General features: G+C 38.3%; 1 long non-coding RNA gene across 2 annotated transcripts in view; it reads left to right on the top strand.

Annotated features, from left to right (window-relative positions):
* LOC112670307 (uncharacterized) overlaps positions 1-17,120 on the top strand; it is an 83,941-nt gene that overhangs the window by 59,695 nt on the left and 7,126 nt on the right. For both annotated transcript variants that reach the window (XR_004814073.2, XR_004814074.2), the window contains exon 2: positions 9,547-9,666. This is a non-coding gene — a long non-coding RNA (uncharacterized LOC112670307). The remainder of the gene's footprint in view (positions 1-9,546; positions 9,667-17,120) is intronic.

Genomic DNA, 17,120 nt, shown 5'->3' with positions numbered 1-17,120 from the left:
GCACAAGTCATGTCCATGACCCTAACACAATACCTTGTGGTTATGAATGAACGGATTAGCATCTAACAGTGTCATGGCAGTTTATGCAAAATTAATTGATGCCTCAGCCAGCACTGAGCTTCTAATGGAAAGATGTTCAGTTAAAAAACAAAAACAAAAACAAAAAACCCAAGGAGATCTCCTTAAACTTTGGCTGGTGTGGGGAGAGTAAAGACCAAATAGAATGGGAACTGAGCTGCTTATTTTCTTAGCTGTACATAGATTCTCTTCAGATAAGCATAGATGTGCTGTCCTCATTGGCAATACCCCAGGAACTGCTACTTCTGGTACGCCAGTGTCTGGGCTGCATTCTCGATATGAAAATAGGGGGTGCTTGGGAAAGAGGTTGGGGAGACGTGGCTTGAGGTCTGGAGTTGTTTCATATGAGGGAGGATACTAAGAAAGAAAAAGGGATTGGACACTGGGGGACCTAGAGCAACCTTTCCCAAGGTGTGCTTTGTGTCACTTTCCTTTAGATTTGAAAAAGATGACATTGTGATTCATTAGGTTGGACAAACAATGAGATAAACAAAGTTCAACACACTTCTGTCTTGTGGGGCTTCTAGGAGCTTATAATATGCCAACACACACTGTCAATATTCAAGAAGATTGTAGCAAAATGGAGCGTTTCCCTAACTTTGTTGACCATGGCAACCTTCGCAGGGGGTGTTTTATAAAAGGTTTTAAAAGTTACACTATGGTAAATATTTTAATTTATAACTTTAATACTATCTCCCAGTAAGAAGTTTTACGTGGTCTCAAAAATACACTGAAAGAACTAAATCTTTAAATATAACATTTCCTACTATGTATTGGTATGTTTTTCTTTTTAAAAATATGCACTAATGGGCACCTGGGTGGTTCAGTTAATTAAGCGTCTACCTTTGGCTCAGGTCATGATCCCAGGGTCCTGGGATGGAACCCCAGGTCGAGGTGGGGGGGTGGGGCGGTGTATCCCTGCTCAGCGGGGAGTCTGCTTCTCCCTCTCCTTCTGCCTCTCCCCTCACTTATGTGCTCTCTCTCTCAATAAAAAAAAAAAAAATCTTTAGAAAATATATGCACTAAGAACTTACCTGGACATGAGGCCTTTCTCCATCTCTGTTCAGTCCTTCAAGTTGACATGAAACTTTGCACAGTCCTAGAAGATAAGGAACTTATTCCTACCCCCATTCGTACTTTCTCCTTCCCCCCAGCTTGTGAATAAGAGCAACCTTCTGAGTAGCAAGAAAGATGAAAGCCATCTCATTGCATCAATTCCCTTTGGTCTCTCAATGATGGTATGGTGGCTTTCAAAGGCAACCGTTTGTAGACGCTTCCCGCTTAGAGAATATTGAGGTAAACCAGCTGGCATATAGGGTGTGGGCATGATGGGTTCCTGGTATTTCCCAGGAGGTCTCTATCATATCCAGGACAATGGACATCTATTGCAGCACACACAGTAATAGTCCTGTGGTTCGTACTTGAAGGGACTGAGTTCTTTGTCTTTTCTAACTAGGAATCTCTTTACTCATCACCTCAGCTGTACCTGTAGGATTCATGGCAAATCAAACCCGATTCCCAGAGAGTGGGTGTGACTCCTACCATAGGGCCAATGCCAAACAGGGCTGTAGCAAGTCCATAGGAGCCCAGGGCCACTTCTGGGTCTGTAGCCAGAAACACAGGTGTTGAGTCTACCATGTGGGTATGGGCTTGCTTTCTCCAAATGGCCTTCTTAAGTCTTGGGCTCCATCAGGGTTTCACAATCTCCTGCCTGGATCCAGAGCTTTCACAAAGGCATTCTTCCTCTAGGATGTCTGCCAAATAATTGTTGCTATGAAGGAATATGAACAAGGGACCTCCTCATCCACCATCTTGCTGTCCTGTAACTTTTTTAAAAAGAGAATTTGAGTGTATTTTTCCATTTTAAATTTAGTATGTGCCAATAATTTTAAATCAGAACATTTGAGAAAAACAGAAGTAAAGTATGAAGGCATTTTAAACATGTTCTGAGGTCTCCCAATTTTGTGACTCTCGAAAGTGTCTCACATAGTTGTGACTAAATGTTTGCTCTGCATTTCTATACTTCTCTGTCTCACACTCTAAGCAAAATAAACATATAACACAAGTATTTTCCATGGTCTACTAAACTCTGTACAAATGTCACTTGAAATGGCAATGCCATTATTTATTTAGCCTCTCTCCACGTATTTTCAGTACTTCCAAATTTTGATTTCATAATTACATATAAATAAATCTGTTTGTAATAAAACACTTACATGCATTTTAACCATTTATGGAGGATAAATTATCCAGAAATGGAATTCCTAAATAAGGGAGTATAAATATTTTAAGGCTCTTGATATATATTGCTAAACGTAGCTTACAATATTAGTGGCTCTCTTGGATGGAAAAATTATAGTAAATTTTATACAATTTTTAAATGAAATTGAATAAAATTTTACTGCAAAAACAATTTAAAGTTTGAGGAAAAAGGTATTAGTTAACATATGTTAAAAGCTTCGTAATTGGAACTTGAAGAAAAGTCAGTTTGAATTTGTGCTTAATTCTTAACTAAAGATGACTTTATAATAATGTGCTTTTATTGCCGAAGTCCATAAAGTAGTACCTAGACTAATGAAAACTTTATGGTGCTCTGTTTCAGGGGTTTGGCTCCAAGTCAGGCAAACGGCTTTAAAATCAGGCTTCACCACCTACTGCCTGACCTTGGGCAAGTTTTTTTTAACTTCTTTGCCTTAATTTCTGCATCTGTTAATGAAGATAATGTCAGTTCCTACTTCTTAAAGTTGTTGAGGTTGTTGTGAGGTGTAGATAAAATAATGTACTCAGAGTATTGTAGTCAGGAGCACCCAGCACATTTAATCTATTATCAAAATAGAATAATTTTCTTGCTTTTTAAAATTTTTATTCATTTGTTTGAGAGAGAGAGAACCCACCCTGGAAGGGGGGAGGAGGAGCAGGAGAGAGACAGGGACAAAGCAGACTTGGACATGGGGCTCAATCTCACAACCCTAGGATCACAACCTGAGCCGAAACCAAGAGTCAGATGCACAACTGACTGAGCCACCGGCTACAATAGAATAATTTTAAATGGAATTTCTGGCCAGTTGGCATTTCTGCATTAATAAACGGATCCATTGAGGAGTTTTGAATCAGTAAACCTATAACCTATAAAAGTGTTCTCATGTAAGTGATCATATTTTCCTTGAAATTATAAAAGTGTGTGTGTGTGTATAAAGCAAAAAAAAATCTACAGGAAAAGAGTCTATTTAAATAGTACAAATAATGATGGACTTTGAATTAAGACATCTATTTTTATGTTTTTAAATTTTACATTAGAAAGTAAAACATTAATTTGATTTATGCTTTTAATGTTTGGAATAGGAAGGACAACAATAAAAGTTAACTTCCCAATGTATTAATATACTTCAAATAAGCTTATGTCAAATATAAATACATCAATAATCTCAATATTTATAGTTTATATCTAAAGAATAAGTATAAATGGACCAAATTTAGAAATCACTTAGGGATACCTGACTGGCTCAGTCAGTAGAGCACAGGACTCTTGATCTCAGGGTCATGAGTTCAAGCCCCATGTTGGGTGTGGAACCTATTTAATTAAAAAAATTATAATAATTTAGGGACATCTGGGTGGCTCAGTGGTTGGGTGCCTGCCTTCAGCTCAGGTCATGATCCCAGGATCCAGGATCGAGTCTCACATCAGGCTCCCTGCGTGGAGCCTGCTTCTGCCTCTGCCTATGTCTCTGCCTCTTTCTCTTAGTCTGTGTCTCTCATGAATAAATAAATATTTTTTTAAAAATTATAATAATTTAACATTTTTCTCAGTGTCTCTGTAAGGTACAATTGGGAAAATATTATAGCAAAAAGTTGTCCCTTTATGCAGAAGGGGTGCTTTGGCAAAATAGCTTTCTGTTTCTGTAGGCCATGTTAGATGCTAATCGGTTACTGTGGTCAGAGCTATAGCTCTCACTTTGCCTCAGATATTCCACTATTTCTTAGCTCAGCCAAATGGTCATGAGCCTCTTGCACTCAAAGCTCAGGCCAACATTGACATTATCTGACTTCGTTCTTAGCTTGAGAAATAACCTTCAGATTCTCTTTGGTTCATACCAGACACACAAATGGCAAACAACCCAAAAAGTCAAAGAAATGAAAGCTTTTAATGTGTCTTTAAATTAAGGCCATTCAAAGGAATTGGAGACTAGAAAAATCTAGTTTGTATGGTAAAGGCCAAATGCTTACCTGAGAAATAAATTCTTTCTCATCCTACAATTGACCCTAGTGGCCTTTTGTGCTCAGATTTCCTCAGCATGTTCTACACACTTAGCCACAGAATATACACCCAGGTCACCTTTGCAGAGAATAAAGGAATGAGAGATGGGTGACTCAGCCTTCTCTGTGGGTCTGAGGATTTTGCCAAAGCTTAAGTGATATAGACAGCCTTCAAAATTATGAATGCCATACCTGGACTTTGTACTCATTACCTTTTCACCTTGATAGTCATGTCATATTACCTTTTATGTTACGACTTTTTTTTTTTTTTTTTTTTTACCCAGGACTTTTTGGCCTTCTTTTTCAACATTTTTTTTCTAAGACTTTTTTTTTTTAAGATTTTATTTATTTATTCATAGAGACGCAGAGAGAGAGTGAGAGAGAGAGAGAGAGGCAGAGACACAGGCAGAGGGAGAAGCAGGCTCCATTCAGAGAGCCTGACATGGGACTCGATCCAGGGTCTCCAGATCACGCCCTGGGCTGCAGGCAGCGCTAAACCGCTGCGCCACCGGGGCTGCCCTTTTTTTTCTAAGTCTTAAGACTGGGACGCCTGACTGGCTCAGTGGCTGAGCATTTGCCTTTGGCTCAGGGTGTGATTCCAGGGTTCTGTGACCAAGTCCTGCATCAGGCTCTCCCACAGGGTGCCTACTTCTACCTCGGCCTATGTCTCTGCCTTTCTCTCTATGTCTCTCATGAATAAATTAAATCCCTAAGTCTTAAGGCTCACTTGTGTTTCTAAGTTCTTGCTTTGGGTACATTTCTTGGGTTCAGTTATCTAATCAACTAGAGTGCACTATTTAAGGTAGCAGACTTTTTTTTTTTTTTAGATTTTTTATTTATTAATTTGAGAGAGAGACAGAGACAGAGAGCACAAACAGGAGGAGAGGCAGAGGGAGAAGCAGACTCCTAACTGAGCTGGGAGCCCAACATGGGCTTGATCCCAGGACCTAGAGATCATGACCTGAGCCAAAGGCAGTCGCCTAACCATCTGAGCCATGCAGACGCCCCTAAAGTAGCAGACCTTTAAAAATGATAAATATTGAGGATGGTTACTGAGGTTGTCACTTGTGTGGTTATTCAGGAGCCCCTTTGTGTGAATCCAGAAAACCTAAAACATAGATTTCCAATGATTTCTCTTCTTCTTAGAGAGATTGGATATTTTAGAAAAGTTTTTTTCCAAATCTTACACATTTTCTGCTCTTTATTAAAAAAAAAAAGTAAGGAAACTCTGGATTTAAAATCAAGCTATGAAAAACGATGTACAACAGACTAGCGGCAATTCTCAAAAGCCAGTTTACTTTTATGTAATGAGAAAAACAGAGAAAGGAGATGGTAGAAGTAATTACCTAAGCCCATTCGATGAACTTGGAAAATTATCAGGGAATGTGGGAAAGATGTTCCCTCTCCACCTGTCGAAAAGCTCTAGGCAACTCCACTATCCTGAGATTCTTTAGGTTTGAAGGCCTAAAAAGTGGCGCCCAGGTGGGTAAATTCATATGCATTTTACCTGGTCTTGGATCAGGGTTTCTCAGCATGAACAATACTGACATTTGGGGCTGAATCAGTCTTTGTTAGGGCTGTCATGTGCATTGCAGGATGTTTAGCAGCACCCCTGAGTTTTACCCACACAAAGTAGTAGTGCCAGCTGTGGTAATTAAAAATATCTCCAAGGGGATCCCTGGGTGGCGCAGTGGTTTGGCGCCTGCCTTTGGCCCAGGGCGCGATCCTGGAGACCCGGGATCGAATCCCACGTCGGGCTCCCGGTGCATGCAGCCTGCTTCTCCCTCTGCCTGTGTCTCTGCCTCTCTCTCTCTCTCTCTGTGACTATCATAAAATGAATAAAAATTAAAAAAAAAAAATATCTCCAAGGATGCCTGGGTGGCTCAGTTGGTTAAAGGCTGGACTCTTGATTTCAGCTCAGGTCATGAGATTAAGCTCCACATAGGGAGCTGGGCATAGCTGCTTGAGATCTTTCTCTCTTCCTCTGCCCCTCTTCTCCTACCCCACCCCAAGTGTGAGCACATGCTCTCAATTAAAAAAAATAAAAGTCTCTAGAGATTAACAAATATCCCTCCTAGGGACTGGGGGCAAAGTCATTTCCAGTTAAGAATCACTGTCCTAGAGTGACAACTCTTAGGTAAAGGAAACTTTAGCCAATAGCCAATAGACCCATAAACAGTAATAGTCCTCTTGGCTATGGAATAATACTAGAAAAGTCTGAAGGAAGGTTTTCTTTTTTTCATGCTTCCTGGAATAGAGAAATACAACCAAACATAATTAAAACACTATGTTTCAAACATAGAGAAACAAAACAAAGTTCGGGTCACAAAGCAAAACCAAACTTGACTTCTACACTGTGTTTTTCTTTTTTTATTTTTATTTTATTTATTTTATTATTTTTTTACACTGTCTTTTTCTTAATGACTCAATCATTTTTCATTTTCTCCTGGTCCATCAAAATAGGGAATTGAGTTTATAATATTTAATAGACCTCTAAGGTTCATTAATATTCTTTCCATTTAATATAAAGAAAGGTGAGTCTGGAGGAGGCTGATGTGCAATATACTTTAGACTGCCCAAAGTACTGATATTTTGGGGTTTTTTTTAAGATTTCGTTTAATTATTTGACAGAGAAAGAGAGCGAGAGAGGGAGAGAGAGAGGGAGAGAGAAAGAGAAAACGGGCAGAGGGAGGAGCAGACAGAGAAGCAGATTCCCCACTGAGCAGGGGACCCAACAAGGGGCTCCATCCCAGGACCCTGGGATCATGACCTGAGCTGAAGGCAGATGATTACCCGACTGAGCCACCCAGGCACCCCCCAAAGTACTGACATTTTAAATTCATGAGGCTTACAGCAGAATTCGGAAGTGATCTTCCCTTTTTAGACCTGTCTTTTATAGAGAGCTGTGCATACTGGGCTGAGCAAGCCACTGCATAGGTGAGCCCACCTGATCTCACAGGCAATCAGGAGAATTAAGAGTCATAGCTCTGAAATCTGTGTCCTGCTTCTGCCAATTTAAGTGACCCTGGGGTTCAAGAGCCTGAGACTCAGTTCCTCTTGTAAAAAATGAGAACTTCCATGATTAACTGATGTGATTGGTGTGATGATTACTTTAGCATCATGATCACCATCATTCATGTTATTTTAATTTTCCTCCCTCCCTTTCCTTTCTCTCTACCATGTCTGTTCCTTGGACATGACCAGGCCTCAGGAACCACAGCCCTTGCCTACTTGCTCAGCCCCAATTCTGAGCCCCAGCACTACGGAAAGCTCATCACAATCTCTTGGGTTTTTAGAAAACCAAGTTCACATGCTTCAAAAAAATTACAGGGCTGTATTTTAATTTCTTATTATTTGAAATGGTTTCATTAAATGTCCAAATGCTTAGATGTCTATGCATATAAAAAATTTAGTTTTCTGTGAAATGAATTAATAACCTCCTAGAGCTGGGGCAGGAGGAATATTGCAAGTCATCCAGACCAGCAAGGATTCCTTGTAGAGTGTGCCTGGTGTATTGTCAGGATACTTTCACTGAGGGGTACTCAGACCCATCTCACTAAGTTTTAATTTTACTACTGCCCCCTACCTTTTATATTTTGGGTTTTCTTCTGGAACATTACTGATTTAATCTCCTTCCTCATTCACTAATGAGCTACATGGCCACTGGCAGGCCACAAGCCCATAAATTTGCTGCACTTAATGGCTTTATATATGAGTACATCAAATACAAAATAATGAAACTAATTCTGCAACCACACAACCCCCCGAAACATAGTCTCATTTCTTGCATTTAATGGGGACTATATAACTTGGAAGATGACTGATCTTCCAGTGATCTGAACTTCAGATGAAGGGTTTACAGAATATATTCAGATTTAGTCTTCCTCCAGAAGAATAAATTTCAAACACTCTCCAAAAGGAGTATGAAATAAAACCTCCAGGTAGGTCTGGAAAATAGAAAAAGAAACTTGAACATGACTTTTACAGAATTTCCCATATAGGCATTTATGTCACCCTTGTAATTGGAGAAGAAAAATGAAATATGTACAAACATAGGTAATGTAGTCAGTGATATTGTAATAACACTGTATGGTGTTACACACTTGTGGTGAGCACAGCATCATGTATAGAATAGTTGAATCACTATGTTGTATACCTGCAACTAATATAATGTTGTGTGTCAACTGTATTCAAAAGAAAAAAACGTTTTAAATGAAGTATATGAAAAGGCCTTAATACTAATGTGGCTAATAAAGGAGAGACCCCATTATATTTGGTATGTGCAACTTTCTTACTAAATTTGAAAGCAATGCCTACACTCTCGGGGACCATAACACTCACTGGTTTCCTTTCATCCTTCCTCTCAGTGCCATAAGGCTTTTTCTGGACACCAGAAACACCTTCCTCTGAGTCACTTTCCAGGGTCAACTGAGCAGCCTATGCTGCCAACCTGGTTCCCGGACGCCTTTTCCATTATGCAATCTCCCTCTTTCTGTTAGAATGTGTCACTCCACACAGATAGGCTTGAAGTGAATGGAATATGGTACACAAAGGATGCTAGAGATGAATTGAAATCTTTGTAAGATGTACTTCAGGTGCCCGAATATATGCCTTTATTTATGGACACCCACACTGTTCGATCAACACTTCCAGTACCAACCATTAATGGCGGGATCTTGAACAATAACCTAACTAATCGTGCCTCAGTTTCCCTATTGGTAAAGGAAGGTGGTAATCATCCTTACACCAGAAGATTATTATGAGGAGTCAGTGAGTTTAAGTTAAGCAATTAGAACAATACAGACTCTATAACTACTGTATATATTTGATATTATTACTGTAACAGAGAAGAAAATGTGGCAATAGCTGTGTCTCATGTTATTGGCTATGCATGGCTTATGTTATAAGTCATATAATAATTTAGTTAGTTTTTACTTAATTTAATGAGCAGATTTAGTCTCCACGATGAGCAAGAGCCACTGCTTTGCTCATCATACCAGACCAGAAGATACCAGATTCCACAGGCACCAGGAATTTCTGCCTCCAGAAATTCAGAACTTCTGAGTCTTTTTTTTCTGGAGTATGTGTATGTGCGAGCATGTGTGTATGTATGCCCACACACACTGAGAACGTGGCAGAGATGGATCCAGCTGGTCTGAACTACCCATTCTTCTGTCATTACTCTACATAATGAAACCGTGTGATTTCTTTCAGCAAGTGCAGCTGGCACCACCTGGCCTGCCTTTAATGGACGTCATGCTCAGAAATGATGAAAGGCTTTGGATCTTACAAATGAGAATATCCTTCCAAATGAGCTGAATACTCACCACTGAGGTAGGGTAGGAAAAAATCACGGATTGTATTTTTTTTCTCATTCAGTAAAACCCTAGTATTTCTCACTGTGTTACTTTTTGGGTAATTCAGTATTTAGATCCTTGAATAAAAATTCTTCAAGAGACTTTCCAGCAGTCTCACTGTGATCCTGACCTTTCTTTATGTCCTTACTTGGATAGTAGTGACACCTCTATGTACATAGGTGTGTAAAAAATATAATTATTTAGTATATTTATACATATACATACATATGTATATTTAATTTTGACCAAATAATTTTGGCTTAACACACCCAAGACTGGATGAAATTAGTCATCCTAAAGATAAAAAGAAGTAGTAAAGCAATGCATAATTTTTAAAAAAAGATATTAACAGAGTTCCATAAACTAGGCTTCTAGTATTTCTGGTTATCAGCAAAATCATCATTGGGACACCAAAAGAGTGGAAAATGTTGGTGGAAAATGTCATCACCTGGTAGACTTTTTAAAAGCCTATTGGCAAGTAAGATCTTATACTGTACCATTCCTTCTTCCTTCTGATCCCCATACAGGGAGTGGGGTTTTCCCAGGCCCAAGAGGAAAGAGAATTCTGTTTCCTTGTTCTCTGACAACAATCTTCATCCAGGCCAGACGAACAAGGCAAACAAAGTGGAAGCCTAGCCACGTAGAGGTCCTCCTCCCATGAGGTACAAGACTGCACAAATTTGCTATCTTGCAAGGCAAATTTAGCAAGCAGGAAAACCTTCTAGGTCTTTCAGCAATCTCCTTTTAAAGATGCCCACACTCCTTCAGTCCTCAAGCAGCTAATGTCCTTCATAATATCCTTTGCTCTCCAAGCTCCTCCCACGGTCCTGCCCCCTAGACCTGCCTTGAACAGCATCACTCTATGCCCGTGGCTTCTTTTCAGCCCCTTATGCTGCTCCTATTTCCTTATGTGCCTTTTGACTCCTTCAATTGGGGCCCTTCTACCTATTTGGATAATCTAATTCCAAAGGACCTGATGAGACTTGATGGTGGAATCTCAGACACTGCAGCATGTTAAGGAGGACAGGCAGATTGTTTGGAAACCCATAGTATCATCTAGAAACCCTGTATCTTACTCTGGGTTGACCTGCACACAGATAGTGCTACCTTTGGAGACCCAAAAGTGTAATCGCTCACTCTTTACTCTCCCAACCCATTGCATTTTGGCTTCTTTATATAAGTAGCAAGATGGATGCTGCCAACCCTTAGGTAAGCTCATTCCTCCCCTTTAGTCATGAAGATTCACCATTTTAAACTCTATAGAGGACATGTTTGCTGAGGATGAGGATTATGTGCTTGAGATACTATGAACATGCTTTATAACTCCTCTTCTAAAAGTTTATCACAGAACTATAGAATCCATAGATCTCTCGTTCTGAGAGTGAGCTCTGAAGAAAACTTGACAAAAGAAAGATAAGATGAAAAGGAGACCACAGTGCAAACTTTTCTAACAAATGCTTAAGTTGTAATTTTGGTATTTTCTTCTCTTTATTTCTTTCTTTTTTTTTTTGCTAAAGTAAGGTTGCAGTATATAATTTTTAAAGGGAAAAATTCATAGAGGCCAATGAATTTGAAGAAAAAGATCAGGAGGGCCTTTTGTTTGCAAAATTCAGAGAACATTTTTCAAAACTGTGGCTTAAGTGATGTCAATAGTTACAAAGTCCTTGGAACTGATAAATTTTATCCTGTGGAATGACATTTTAGTTCATTATTTACATTTATCCTTTCTTATCATGAGCATTCTTAGATCACTACCCAAGGAGTTCTAAAATTTTTCTAAGGAACTTCTGCATCATTTTAGAGTAGCATTTGCTAAACTTAATTGCCTTAGGAAAAAAAAACACTCTTTTATATCGTTTTGCTTAGCAACATCTCAAATACAGCAAACATGATGATGCATGGAAAATAGAAAGAGTCTGGGAGAAATACAGCGATGGACTGACTGGTCATGTGTTCCCAGAAATCACTTGAGGACTGTGTCTCTGCTCTTTCATGACAGCTGCCAGGGGTCAGGCTCATCCATGGTTCATATTTCCTGAAGCTCTTCCTTAACAATTCTTACAAACAAAGCCTTATTTTATTCAGAAATCAGGTGAAAATTTTAAAAAATCAATGCTTATTGAAGGGGTGAAAAAAGTTTTTCAAGATGATGTGTATTCCCATAAGGATGGGCTGCATATTTTAGAAGTATAGTAAGTATGCACTGGTCTGAAAGTTACCATAGGAACAAAACTTTTTCCCCATTAGATGGAAGGGGAGTCACATTAGTAAATTTCCACACAAATATCTAAGCTACACCAATTGAGCATCAGTTGGGAATGAAATCCAACAGGCTGTGGATTTCATAGGTTGATGTTGGAGGGGGAGGATAAGGACTATAATATAAGGAAAATTTTTGTACATCCAATGATCAAACTAGATTTGTTCAGTAAGCCATCAAAATAGGCACTTTGGTGCCTATTCCTTTTTTTTTTAATTTTGCTCTAATTTCTCAGAAGGGCATCACCCCAACTCTTTGTGGAAAGCTGTGCCAAGCAATATCAAAGAGGAGTCTTACAGCATGGTTCATAAGAATTTATTCTGAAAAAGAGAGCAAATGTGACAGAACACCACATAGGGTTCTGTGGGCAATGGGAAGTTTTGAGTGGGGTTAGAGTTATGAATGCCTCCACAATGAGCTGGGTTTGAGTCTAGCTCTGAATGTAAAGACATTTTAGGATTACTTTAACTTTAATCTTTTTATTTCACATAAAAATACATGAAGAAATCTGCATCTTAAGTTGAAAAGGGCTTGAAAATCATATAAAATAAAAATTCTAAGTGAGAGATGCCTGGGTGGCTCAGAGGTTGAGTGTCTGTCTTTGGCTCAGGGCATGATCCCAGGGTCCTGGGATAGAGTTCTGCATCAGACTCCCTGCGGGGAGCTGCTTCTCCCTCTGCCTATGTCACTGCCTCTCTGTGTTTCTCATGAATAAATAATAAAATCTTTTAAAAAATTCTAAGTGATAAGAAAGGATTGTGACAGTTTGTTAAGATTTTTTTTTTCTTAATGGTACCTGAAATGATATATCTACAATGACATCTTAAGTTTAATAAGACATGGGCATAGGAGAAGGATGAAGAAGGAAAATGTGATCTTGAAGACACACAATAGAAAAGCAAAAGTTCAATATGTGAGGTGGAGGGGGTGGTGAAAGGTCATACCACAGAAGATCCTAAGAAAAATATTGGTTAGCAAATATAATAATTTTAGATTTAGTTTTCTCTTAAACATTTGAATAAACTATATAGCACACATGAAATCTGAAATGACTTTTAAAAGAATCTAATAATTTAAAACAGTTTTTAAAATCTATTTTAAGAAAATTAGTCTCAATGTGTGTATTAAAAGGATCTTAATGATAAAATATCAATCTAGGAGTGCCTGGGTGGCTCAGTCAGTTGAACATCCAACTCTTGATTTTTGGCTCAGGTCATGATCTGAAGGTCCTGAGACAGGGTCCCGTGTTGGGCTCCACACTCAGTGGGGAGCTTGCTTGAGACTCTTTCTCTCTCTCGCTCTCCTTCTATCCCTCCCCCCCACTCACATGTGTGATTTATCTCTCTAAAACAAATAAATAAATCATTAAAAACATATTTCAATCTAAACACTCATTATAATTGAACTGAACTGAATTTCCGTGAAAAATACCTCAGTCTAAAAAAATCCCCCAATACCAGATGCTAAATCAATGCCATGTAATTGCTTAAAATATACTTAAGCTTCTGAGAGAATACTAGAAACATAAGACTAAATGATGATAGAATAAATGTATCTTTTACAAAGAGCATGTTCTGCTGAAGGCCCTTGGCTTACATTTTACTTTTTTAGAATTCTCCATTTCATTTAATTTTTAAAAGCACAAGGTCAATTGTCATCAATTTCTTGGCTCATACTGGAGTAACTAGAAATTGTGAACACTTAGAATCTTGGCACATTCTTTATTTTACTTTTTATGTTATAAAATATACTTAGGCAGAGTCTTTTAGGCTTTACTACTGTATTTTAATTCTCTAAAGGGTGTGTCAAGGAGATTTTTTTTTTAAAGCTTTGGGTGCATTACAAAAGAACTACAGTAGTTTAATGTTATAGTAAGTTGGCAATCCAAAATCTAAGATAATGTTATAATTAATAATGTTATAATTTCACCAGTCTCACTTGTTTATACCACCCATACCCTGTAAGGCACTCGGTTTAGGGCTGTACATCATATTACTACGTGGGTGGCAACTGCCTGTCATCTCAGAAATTTTGATGAAAAGCCAAGGAATTTGTTTGAAAGTATTTGTCCAGATGAAACCACATGTGGCCTCCAGGGTGCTCTGGGCCTCAAGCCTAAGCCTGCTGGCTACGTAGAGCCACAGAGCTCATCCAGAAGAAAATTTGATGTCTCCTCAAAGCCAGTAAAGATAAAAGAAACCTGCATTAGTCCAAAACAGCACAGTTCATGTGTGGGAATTGCACAAGATTAGGGTTTGTCCTTTTTGTTGGCCTCAGAAAGGCCAGGGAATAGAAAGGAAAGTAGGCAGCTGCTGAGTCCCCTCTGTTGTGTTGTTTTCCTCCCTTACAAGAAACTTTGGACAGTTAACTTTGTCTTGATTAACCTTATTAGTGAATAGGGGGCCTTGAGCATATAATAGCAAACTCTGGCTGTTGTGTCCACTTAGGTGATACAGCCACATCATTGGAACAGAATCCTATGAAAGTTAAGACCTGATGAGCTTTCTGTGCCTTAGAAAGTTCTGATTTCTAAAAAAAAAAAAAAAAAAAAAAAGTTCTGATTTCTATTATTGGTGATTGTACTGTATGGCATATAAATGATAGGAAATATTCTTGCTCAGACTAGAAAGCCATAAATTTGTCACTTAAACTGTCATAGAAGAGATACCACTCGCTTAACTGCCCCCTTGAGGGAAATTGGAAGAGTATTGTGGTAGGTTAACTGCTCCTTGTTGCTTTTATCAAGATATGATGAGAGAAAAGAAGTCAAGCAGGGGCCATGAAGTTTGCATGGAGAGATGGAAATGAACAGATTTGTGTTTAAGGAGGAGTTCTTGGAATGCAGCTTGCAATCTAAAGTCCAAATGTGTAGGTCTCTGGTGTTAGAAAATACAATCGGAAAAGAAACACAAAACAAAGGGAGCAGTAGGCTCAACAGACACTACTACTGAGAAGATGAAAGCAGATCTCAGATGGTTGCAGTGAACCAGGTTGGAAAATTCAGTATCCCTGGCCTCTCCTCCATCCAGAGTATGCATAGGCATAGTGAAGGTCAGTAGAACCATTGCTTTCCTGATGAAATCCACAATGTTGTTGGTGTATGGGTGATACAGAATGATAAGACAATAAAAAATCTATTCCTTACTTGAACTCTTACACTGACCTATGATGCCTTTCTTGGCAAGAGTCTTCTGATTCCCACAGACTGTAACAGAAGGAAATTGTCTGTCAAACTAGAGTAATTCTACAATGGATATACATGATTGTTTTTATATTATAGGTATATATATGCATAGAATATTATTTGGAAACTTACACAAGAAGCTGGTCACAGTGTTTGCTTCTGGGAAGGGGGATTCAGTGGCTGTAGGAAACAGCATAGGGAGGCTTACTTTCCCCTACTCCCATTTGGGTAAATCGTGGGTCCATGTATATACATCACCTATTCACACACACACGCAGCAAAGTAAAAAAAAAAGTTTTTAATAAAATAACCAGTGCACATACCTTTTGACCTAGTTGTTTTTTTTCCTGGGAATGATTTCCTACAAATATAATCAAATGTGTGAAATGATGTATGTTTAAAGTCATTAAATTGTAGCATTGCTTTTAATAACAAATATTAAAAACAACTTAAGTGAAATCTTAAATGTCCATCAGTGGGGCACTGTGAAGTATATTATATATAGCCATACAATTTACTATCACACATCCACAAAAAGAAATAAGGAACAGTATATATTGATAAAAATGAACTCTACAATATCACTAACTGAGAGGCAAATATTACATACACTCATTTGAATCAACAAAATGAAAGGAATATATATGTATATATAATATATGTGTGTATATATAGTTATGTTTATTTTTATGTATACATATGCATACATAAATTCCTTTGTTTTTATAAAATATTTCTGAAAGGTACATAAAAGTTGATAACATTGGCTATCTCAGGAAAGGAAAACTTGGTGGCAGAGGTTCGGGGGTGGGATAGATATATTTTATTCCAAAAGAATTCCACATCCATATTCCATATCACTAACAACATTTAGGTAAGTGTATACCCTTGCTTGATAGACGACATTCATTTGAGTGCCTAAGTTCAGGCATTTAAAAGTTATATATAAAACATATATATACATATATATAATATATATATTACTCATCCGACCATTCTTTATATAGGCAGCATCCTGTAGAATAAAAAGTGTGATTCTAAAGGCCATATCTGCATGTACAATTTTAAAAATTAATATATGCGTGGGTTTTTTTACACCAATCTTGTGAACACAGTATGTTCAGTTTCCAGGGATAATTAACATCAACTTAGTCTGTTGCTAATTTCAGTTATTTCTCACCAAGTACATTATGAAGAAAAAAATGCTCCTAATACTTTTGATGTCATTCACCAAGGAATGAATGAATCAATTGTTTATTGTAAAGACAAGATTCCTTTTCTATGTACTTATCTTTTGGCCACAGACATTGTTCTAAAAGCGTAGAGTCTGTGGCATGGTTGGAGAGAATGTTCTTCTATAATGGGAACCACTCTTTCTAGTCAAAAGGACATATTCCATTTCTTTTTTAAAATTTCCCTTCCTGGGCACCTGGGTGGCTCAGTTAGTTAAGTGTCTGCCTTCAGCTCAGGTCATGATGCCAGGGTCCTGGAATCAAGTCCCGCAGTGGGCTCCCTGCTGAGCAGGGAGTCTGCTTCTCCCTCTACCCCTCCCTCTTGCTCATGCTCTCTCCTATCTCTCTCAGATAAATAAAATCTTAAAAAATTTTTTTCTCTTCCTATCCCTGTCCCTTCCCTCCTCTTTGCTCTCCCCTTCTTTCCAGCTTTCTTTCAGTCTAGTTTCCTAGAAAGATCATTTATTTAAAGTCCTTAGACTAAAGAAGACCTTAGAGGAGTTGAAAACCTCAAGTGACTACTATTAGTAAAGTTTTCATCTAAAAAGACCTAAAAACTAGCAAGTGTTTTGCTTTAATATCCTTTCCAGTATGTCAAGTGGCAGATGGAGCTGGTGAGTGTTGGTGAAAATCATCAGTTCTGGATCTTCTAGTGATTCTATGGGCCCTGATGAGTTTAGGGACCAAACTTCTACATAAGCTAAGTTGAAAATAGTCATATGCTTTTAGAGCGATGGACCATCAAAAATGGAGGG

The sequence above is a fragment of the Canis lupus genome, chromosome 2 (genome assembly GCF_003254725.2).
Source record: "Canis lupus dingo isolate Sandy chromosome 2, ASM325472v2, whole genome shotgun sequence".
In the NCBI taxonomy this organism is placed as follows: Eukaryota; Metazoa; Chordata; class Mammalia; order Carnivora; family Canidae; genus Canis; species Canis lupus.
This window is presented reverse-complemented; position numbering and strand designations above follow the sequence as displayed.